Here is a 10,128-nt window from a genome sequence, read left to right as displayed (position 1 = left end):
GGCCACTCATTTATCTGACAAGATTTTCTGAGAACCTTCTACGTGCCAGGCTCTGTCTTAGGCCCTGAGAACTCAGCAGTGAAGAAAGGAGTGTGGCTGCTGCCTTGTCTGTTGAAGGGCCTCTGAATAACAGAAGGGTAAAATCCTGGAATGTTTGGCTAACTTGACACTGTGGGATCAGGAAGTCTGTCTGGAGAGCAGCAGGTCACTGTGATCCTGGCAGGAGGTGTCACTGGTCACACCCACGTTTTGTGTCAATGTCTTGTTTTCCTCAAGACAGGTAAAGGATGATCAGCCTGAGGCTATTAAATTCTAACTTGTTTGACCTGCACCTTTATCCAGGTTTTGACTGATAACATTTTTCACAAATGTATGTTTGTGGCCACCACACAAAGTCATCTGTAACCCGATTTACAGTGTAACCTGTAGCTTAATACTACAGGATAATCTTGTAGGCATTGAATCAACCAATCACAGCAATGATGCTTCAGCCAATGACAGGCTACCAAAGAATCACATGATGGGACCAGCTGCCTATAGTCAATTAGGCTAGCTGTTCTGAACTGTTTGCTGCCCTTTGGCAGTTTAACTGTCCAGTCTGTGGTGCTGCTGGATGGAGAAGAGGTCTGCCCTTGTTAATCTAACTGCTGTCAGGTGTCCTGTAAGAATCCCCACCCAGACATTAGCAGACAACTTGTCTTTGTCCTCCATGGCCTTGGCTAGAAATTCAATGGTCCTGGTGCTGCTGAGTCTTGAAGGAGAAAATGAGTAGCCCAGCAGTATAGAAGTCACAGTATCTAGGGCCTCTGACCTCCCTGGAGCTCAGTGTTACATTGTTAACTGTAGCCCAGACTGAGAGCCTTGCAGCATCTGGCATTGGAAGGAGATGGTGACAGCAGATTTCAAAGCATGGGAGGGGTGGAGGAGGCTGAGGGGACCAGAAAGGGGAGGAGGTTCCTAGGGGAGTGCAGACAGGGAGAGCTGAAGGGTCTTGGAATTCTGGGTCTACACCACAGCTGTGGGCTCCCAGGAAGGTGAAGGCCTCCACATTGCGGGTTAAATAGACACCACATCCAGGTTTCTGACTCACCCGCCCCATAGCCAGTAAGGAATGAATTTCTCTCTGATTTCACTGTCCCTGTCACCCTCTCTGTTCCAGACACTTGTTCTCACTTGGGAGGAATACAGAAGAGGTTGACGTCCATGGTCCTGTGCATACATTGTCAGCTTTCCAGTCAGGTGAGTCCACAACTATCAACTCTTTGTGTTTCTTTCAGTGCCATTTTCAATCTTTTACCTTATTAATGCTTAATTATAAATTAGGGTTTGTGTGGCATGACTTTGCCTAACTGCAATTAGTAAGCAAATGTTCTGAACACAAGCTTGTCAGGGCTGAGCTGTGATGCTTGATAGGTCTGTTCATTCCATATCAAAATCACGTTATTTATACCCGGATGGGTTTTGGCCTGTGACCGCGTCTTGAGTTGAGGAGCATCTGTGTATGGTTTCAAGGTTTCAAAGAAACAATGTGAGGAAGGAGGACTTTAGAGCCAGGGCTTCTCTCCTTCCCTACCTTCCCCTCCTCCTCTAATCACACACATCTCAATGGAGTCTAGCAGTGGGTCTCCTAGCTCAATAACACCTTTCCCCACATTGTTGTTGACAGTCTGGCTATCTAAAACTTACCTTCATATCTTAATTTGGAAAACTGTCTGCTGTCTGATCCCATCAATTACCTGAGAAGGACAGAATCTTACCTCAGTACACAGGAAGTGCAGAGCAAGTGATTTCTCACACTAAGAGACACGATAGAAACAGCTGGCTGCCTGGACAGTCACACAAGTTTCCTTATAGTGTTGGGGTATCCATCTTTGGCCTACAGGACTAGAATATCGGACAGATTTTTTCTAAAGCAAGAAATTTTGAAGGAGTGTCCTACCCTGTCTTTCAAAGGCTGGCAGTCACTCTTTGTGTGTCCTGCTTGTCCAGGTCAGACAGCATACAGTCAGCAGTCAAGGCAATGACAGTTTCTTGCACAAATGTCTTGCTATTTTAACAAAGGAAGCAAACTTCATATGGAATTTCTTCAATACAGAACATCTCTTTTTTTGGAATCAGATTGATTCTGCCAGGAGTAGAAGTGTCTTATGTCAAGAAAAGCCTACATTATTAAGACTTTTTTTTTCTTTTTTTTTTATTAAATTATAAAAGTTTCCATTTCAGCCCCTCCTCCCAACACCCTCCCACTCCCCCCACTCCCTTTCCTCCTCCCTCTCCATCCCCTAGAGCAGTCAGGGTTTCCTGCCTGTGGGAAGTTCAAGTTCCTCCCCCCTCCCTCCAGGTCCAGGAAAGGTGAGAGTCCAAACAGACTGGAGCGCCAAAATCCAGTATATGCAGAGGAAGCAAGTCCCAGTGTCATTGTCAATGGCTTTTCAAAAAGGCTCCGGGCCAGCCACATTCAGAGAATCTGGTTGGATCACATCCTCGTTCAGTCCCAGTCCAACAGGCCTTGGTGAACTCTCATTATATCAGTCCCCTTGTATCAGTGGGTGCTCTCATCCCTCGCAGTCCTGATTACTTTTTTTATTTTCTTCATCCTTCTGTTCCTCATTTGGACTGTGGAGTGCTCAGTTCAGTGTTCCTTATTAAGACATTTTAAGCGCCAATTTCTTTAGGTCTTTGAAGTGTTTGAATGTCATCTATATGAATTTGAAAACATAACTAACCTATGAGTTTGATAGTTATGGATGACTATTAATCTGTATTTATTATCTTAAATAGCTTTCAAGGACTAAAACTTCACATTGCATAATTAAGCGAGCTGGATAGGTATGAGCTGCATAGGTAACACTGTAATCAAACATAGCAACATATGTACCGTGTAAGATAAATAAATTTATATTTGTATCAACACAAAAAAATTTTACACAAGAGTTAAACATATATACAATGAAACAAAAATAACCTTATATTTGTATCAATATAAAAAGGTCATAAAACAAAAGTAATAATTTACATAATATATCAAAAATAACCTTCAATTGTATCACATGAAAAAATAGGAGAGACTATTACAATGGAGGAATTTGGATCTCTGTATGATAATATGCTGGACAGTTTGAAACTGGAATGATTAAATGAGAATATAGCTATTTTAGATGGGATTTATGTAATGTCAGTTGTAAACCTCTGCTTTAGTGATGTAAACATTACAAAAAATATTGGTTAATCTGAGAGCTAAGAAGTTTTAGAAAGACTTAATAAAACAGATCACAGAGATAGTCATATCCAGACTAGAAATTTAAGGGAGAAACAAGTGCAGTATTGCATTATAAGAAAAGAGAGGAAGAGCATAAAGTTTTCAAACAACCAACTTTAATTTATCCAGTCATCTGACAGGAACAATTGCCAAATGATAACTTCCCCAAGGCTATGCAAGAGTTAAATGAACTCTTGTGAAAATGTTAGATTTAAGGAGCTTCAAGGAAGCTATAGTCTTACATAGCATGCATTCACCTTTTGTGAAACAGGTGTTAAACTCATGGTCAGTTTGTAATAGAATTCTCCCTAAAGACAGTGTAGACTTGATTAAAGCTTTTTTTAGGGCCTGGTCTACAAGTGCAATGAAGTACCTGATTCTGAGAAGAGGTTTCATCCAATGAACAACAAAATAGTGTTAGAGATATGGAAATCTGCCAAGATCAACTTCTTAGAGAGGGAGCTCATGACGATGCACAATGGCATTCTCTATATGATGACCACACACACCCTGCATTTATGCCATGCAGCAGCCTTGAATGCTTGGGACAGAAGTGGAGAAATAGGGAAGAATATTGAGACATCTACTAAAATCACACAGGGACAAAGGAAGCCTTGACAGATTTCTTCCAAAGACTGAATTTGTCAGTAAATAGAATGATACAAAATTGAGAAGCTATACAAATAATAATTGAATATATGGCTTCTAAAATGCTAATTCTCAAGGACAATGATAATTAGGTCCTTTTTATTTGTTTTATTTTGTTTTGTATCTTTTTCCATTTTACTTACCAATCTCGGTTTCCACTTCCTTCACTTCTCCCATTCCCTCCATCTTACTCCCATGGCATACCCCTCCCCACCCGTCTCCTCCTCACAGAGGGTAAGGTACATTGCTTTGGGGTAAGTCCAAGGTCCTCCTCACTATATCCAGACTGAGAAAGATATCCATCCAAAGAGAATGGGTTTGCAAAAAGCCAGTACATGCAGTAGGGATAAATCCAGGTGCCACTGCCAGTGGTGGCCCTGCAGTCTGCCCCAGCCATCCAAAAGTCAACCACATTCAGAGGATCTAGCTTGGTCTTATGCTGGTTCCTTCCCTGTCCAACTGGAGTTGGTGAGTTCCCATCAGCTCAGATAAACTGTTTCAGTGTGTGTCCCCATCATGGTCTTGACCTCTTTGCTCACATTCTCATTCCCCTTACTCTTCAATTGGGCTTTGGGAGCTCAGCCCAGTGTTCGCTGCGGGTCTCCGCCTCTGCTTCATTCCGGTGCTAGATGAAGGTTTTATGGTGACATTTGAAATATTCATCAATCTGAATACAGGGGAAGGCCAGTTTGGCCACCCTCTCTTCTACTGCCTAGGGCCTTAGCTAGGGTCATCATTGTGAATTCCTGGGAAATTAGCGTCAGGTTTCTTGCTAGACCTCACAGTGCTCTCTCAATTAAAACATCTCTTTCCATGCTCTCATCTCAACTCTCCCATTCCCTCAAGTTCTCCTCCCAACTCCCCTTCCACCCTCCCTTCATCCCCCACCCCCATGCTCACCATCCCAGCTCCAGGGACACAGTGGGTCTATGTCGCCATTAGGCAATTTATAAGCACACTGATCACAGACCCAGTTTAAGTTCAAGACCTTCAGAAAGAGCCAGAGTTTCATGCGACCAGCACAAATCAGGAAGCCGACTCCTAACGAAGCTGGTCAGATTTTGCTGCTAAGGCTGAGTCAGGAAGGCTTCTCTTAAAGAAGATGTGCTTCTCCTCGTTGCCAGGAAACAGAGCCTACCTGAGGAAATGCTGCTACCAATAAGCAGTCCTTAACACTTCTCTTTTGTTTCTTAACTCTGTTCTTTTGTGTCTCAGATTCCTTCCCAAGCTCCCTCAGGTTTCATGTGGATGTAATTGGCCCATGTTTGCACCATTATGTAACTGGAGACTGATAGTTCATTTCCCGGCCCCCAGATCTGATATAATCACAAAGAAACTATGTGTCATTTCAACACTGTTTGGTCAATGGCTCAAACTTATTTCTAGTTATCTCTTATGTCTTATTCATTTCTATTCATCTATATATTACCACAATGCTATGGCTGACTCAGTAAAATTCTGGGCATCTGTCTGTTTCAGCAGTTACATGGTGTCTCCTTGACTCTGCCTACTCTCTCTGTATTCTGGTTTCCCAGCTGGCTTTACTCTGCTAAGTCATTGGCCAAAACAGTTTCTTTATTAACCAGTGGTAATGAAACATAGTCAGAGCATACAGAGGGGCTTCCTAGAGCAGTGGTTGTCGGTGAACATCTACTGACATTTGTGTGGATGTGCGGGTGGGTCTGTGAAAATGTCCAGGACTGTAGAATGTCAGGGGGATTATCATAAGGGACTTGAAAGATGTGTGTGGATTCTGTGTTGGGGAAGTCTGGGAAAGGGCCTGGGTGGACTTCTGGAAAGGGTTTTTGGAGTCTCTATCTGTGGATTTCTGCCAAGGACTCTAGCAAGTTCCTTCTGAGGGGTTCTGTGTGGAAGTCTCTATGGAGAGGCTTCAGAATCTGCTGTCTTTATTCATGAAGTTCACAAGGGTTAGTGTCTGAAATTCTGGAATCTTTCTCAGTGGGAATCTGTATCAGCGGCTCTGTAGAAAGCTCTTCAGAGGTCGATCAGAGAGAATATTGTAGAGGTTTCTGTGAGGTTCTCCAGGCCCAGAGCACATCCACTATAGTTTACAGGGCTGACGGTGGCCGCCCCATTCCTTCTGCTGCCTGCTGGGCTGGCACCACTACCTCTAGCACTTGTAACCTGAGGACTCCTGGGACCCAATCCCAAGACTTTGCAGGATCCAGATGCACCTCCTGGGGTGCGCATAGGACAGAGAACTGCCAGTCTCCAGGTTCTGGCTTCTCGTACTCCTGGAGAGGCTGCTATCATTGATATGGAGCTGGCTCAGGAGAGGTCTGTGTTTCCCATGTCCACTAATTAGCTGCTGAGTATCACATGGAGAGTCTCGGGTCATATGCTGGAACAGGCCCCATGTCCATGTCCTCTCCCTTGGTGGGACCTTCTGGAACCTAGTTTTCTCCCAGGGAATAAGTGACACTGTTGGAGCTCTTCACTGGCCGCCGTCTGTGGGGAACAGTGCAGGCCTCCCTGGGAACTGGCTGCTCTTGTGTGCTGTGACCTCCACGTGTGTCCTAAGAGAACAGAGCCCGGGGCAAGGCAACCTGGAAAGTAGCTGAGTGATGCCCAGGAAGGGACCCACTTTGGCCGGTCCAGAGGGCCAAGGAGCCCGGCATTTTAGACAAGTCCCTTCTGCTGTGTGAACCAGCACTATGAGGGGGCCTGTTCTGCGGGGCTTCTGAAAAGGCCAGGGCTGGAGTCCTAGAATGACTTGCTCTGTGAGCACAATGCATCCCTCAACCCTCGCCAGTGTCCTCCTTCCCTTCAGAGTAATGCTGGCACAACGTGTGCGTGCAAAACCACCAGGCTGTAGGGACATCCAGAGTTCCTAACTTCTGGCCTTTCTGCCTGCCTTGACTCTAACCTTTGTATTTCTACCTTCCCCTTATGCTCCTCGTACCCACAGTCAGATGGGTACTGTATATACAATGTACCATAAGAAATCGCAAATGACCAGGGGTCTCTACAACTGCCACGACATGAAAAGTTGTCAGTGCCATGCTGGCCACCATTCTGAGACTGAAGGCAGACATAGGACAGGGTGACTCTACTTTGTATCTAGGCCGAGCTGGGTGGCCTGGAAAACTCAGCTGGTTGCCCTTCTCCAATTAGTTGAGTAGGGAATCCCTAGGGTTTTAAGTCCTTTATTCTTCGGCGTGGTATCCAGAGGTCATGATTCTCTTGCTGTGAACTCAAGGATGCCACACTACTGTTGTGATGACTGTGCCTACTTTGTGACTTGGGTAGACACTGGGATGGCTCTCTGGTGCCTCTGTACACAGCTAAACAAAGATCAGGTTAGAGCAAATCAGAAAAAAGACAAGGTTAGAATGATGTTTAGGAGGGCGTCTTACGTGGTTGACTTAGCACTCTCTGTAGTCCTAAAAATTTCTTGTTTTTTTTTGGTCCTGTAGGGTTGACTTAGCCCAAACACCGACCCCCCTCCCCCGAAAAAATTCTAAAGATTTTTGTTTCCTTCGTTACAGTGTAATTGGCACTAACTACAATGACGGAACTAGGAGATGGTGAGACCTCAAACGCCACTATCACCTCTTTGTCGAGCCATATCCTCTCCGGAAACAGTACTCCAAGGTGGACCAGATGCAGACCTTTCCCTGTGGCCTAGCACTGGAGACAGGACCTCAAGATAAAGCATACACAGAGGAAGTAATGCCTACAGGTTTCCTTACTTTCAGATGGGGAAGCATTTGCTTTTCCAGATAGTACCCTTCTGCAGAGGCTGTACCTAAGAAAATGGACAGGGATGCTTGGGACACATGGTGCCTGTACTCTGTGCTGATTATCGTTGGCTCAGGACACAGGATCTGCACATTGGATGACCATAGGGCATCCATTTGTCTGTCACAGGTTGACCGTGTACCTTAGGATTGGAGTGGTGAACACAGCTAGTATTTGTTTTGTGTTTTTTGCTGCCGTGGGAATCCTATGGTGGCAGACATGCCAACTTGCTGGATCTTGGGCTGGTTCATTGTATAGTGTTTTCTTTGTGGGAGGACATTATGGTTAATCCCCAATTTCTCTCCTGGAGTCTATCCCACAGAGCCCATGGGGTCCTGTTCTTAGTGACCTGTTGGGTCATTAAGAGTCTGCTCGGGACTGACCCTTGGTTTTGTGTCTTGGATGATAACTGCTGAGCTTTTGTGTGGAGTTCTCTTTCACTTTACATTTGGGGGTTAAAATTAAAATAAAAATCTTTTCATTCTGTGCCCAACGTTCTTTTGATAGTCATGTGATCTCTCAGTTTCCAGTGAAGCCGCAGGGCGATTGGTAACGAAAAGTCCCCAGACTATCTTGATACAAAATATACAGCTTTAATAAACAGAAGTAAGACTTACAACAGCTTACACCATAATCCAAACTATCCGTCTGGATGCAGGAGCTAGGCAAAAAAGGGGCTTGGGGAGCGTGCTTGCTAGGTTTATAGGCAGGCTTTAGCCTGAGGGCGGCACGCCCCAAAAACAGAATGTGATTGGCTGAACTCCCCTATCAGTCCAGTACTTGTCCCTTATTTCTGTCTGGGACTTCCAGGACCCTCTATTTTACTGTTTGGATTAAGCACACGGTTATGCCATGCTTCCCGGGGTTTTGAAATCTTGGGGACATTTCCTTCTCTAGACAGGAAAGGATTCTTGTCCTGGGAGCCTGACTTGGTTGTAGCAGGAACGGACTGAGAGGCTCTAGAGGTGAGGATATCTGCCGCAGGCAGAACCTTGGGGCACAGTCTTGAGAGGACTTTCCCATGGCACAGTTCTCCAGAACAACGCCAGTGGCTGAGCAGTGAGATGTCTGTGCTCAGGCCTGAGTCTTCTGAATCCTGGGAAAAAGTCTCCAGCAATCCATTGTTTGAGACTTACCCTCATCTCTGCAGATTCCGTGGGGAGTGCTCACTCACAGGATTCTTCCTGTTCTGTGCCCTCCAGCTCCCTGCTGTCCCTGCCGCTTGATGCCTGGGATGTCACACTGATCTCCTGAACTGACACTTCTCGGTTCATTTCTCCTAGAGCCACATCCTCACAGCTTGACTAGGCTATATTTCTCTCTGGATTGCCTGTACAAAATCCAAGAACCATATTACTCTGCCAGGCTCTGCCCATGATGCTCTGTGAGGTGGACACAAAAGTCATACTGTACTCATGGTTAGTTCTGTTTCGTTACCTTACATTAGGAAAAGCATTTGCTTTGCCAGCTCATACAGTTATGCAGTGCCTTGGAAAATAGACTGGGATGCCTGAGGCACGTGGTGCCAGTACCCTATGCTGAGAGTGACTGTCTAGGGACACAGTTTCTCTGCACATAGATTGGCCATAGCACATCCATTTGTCTGGGAAAGGTTGACTGCAACCTTAGGATTGGGCTGGGAACAACCGCTAGTGTTTGTTTGTTTTATGTTTTTTTCTGTCAACAGAGGTCAGGGGTCATGCCCTTCAGTGCCGTGTGGGGGGTGAATATTCTGCTCACACTGATACTTGTGTTTGTGTTGTGGCTGATAAACCATTGACTTTCTGCGGAGAATTCTCCTGCACCGATTTTTGGGATCAATATGACAATCAAAAGCCTTTTATCCTTTCCCCAAAATTCTTTTCATTATTTGTCGTGTAGGCTTCTACAGGCCTCATCTCTATAAGCTGTATGTCCTGTCTGTGACTTCTCTATTCAGTTTTGTCATTATTTGAACAAAACATACGGCTCTGCTATGCATTTTGGGGATTGGAAATGTTAGGGACATTCCCTTCTCTTGATAGGAAGTGAGAGCTATCCTGGAAGGATGACTAGATTGTAGTGGGCACAGTCTTGAGGCTGGACTGGGAAGTCCTGACAGCCAGGATATCTGCAGCAGGCAGAACCTCGGGGGCACAGTCTTGGAGAATATTTGTCCCACAGTTCTACGGATAGCTGGACTTTTGGGGGTTATTGACCTTGGTGTTGTGTGAGTCTGTTTTTGAAATCTCCTTCTGTCTGCTCCTGTAGCTCGGGGATATTGTAATCCCCATGGAGATGGATACCAGGCCCCCGGCTCTGTGAGTCCCAACAGTTGGAAGTCTGTTGATTAAATGCTTTTTGTGATTTTTAACCATGATTGGCAAATCGCTCCTACTTTCTCTGTGTTTCTTCACAAGGTGGCGATCTAGGTGTCAAACACCAAATGAGACAATAAATTGGGCTCTTAAAGTTCTAGG

At 45.2% G+C, this 10,128-nt stretch overlaps 1 long non-coding RNA gene across 1 annotated transcript; it reads left to right on the top strand.

Moving 5' to 3' along the window:
* Positions 1 to 558: 558 nt before the first annotated feature.
* Positions 559 to 8,163, top strand: LOC148119761 (uncharacterized). Its single transcript, XR_015734814.1, has 3 exons — positions 559 to 661; positions 1,160 to 1,239; positions 7,417 to 8,163. It is a non-coding gene; the product is annotated as an uncharacterized LOC148119761 (long non-coding RNA).
* The last annotated feature ends 1,965 nt before the right edge of the window (positions 8,164 to 10,128 follow it).

Source organism: Myodes glareolus, chromosome 14 (assembly GCF_982192425.1).
Source record: "Myodes glareolus chromosome 14, mMyoGla1.1, whole genome shotgun sequence".
NCBI lineage: Eukaryota > Metazoa > Chordata > Mammalia > Rodentia > Cricetidae > Myodes > Myodes glareolus.
Note: the sequence above shows the minus strand (reverse complement) of the source record. Positions and strands in the feature narration are given on the sequence as shown.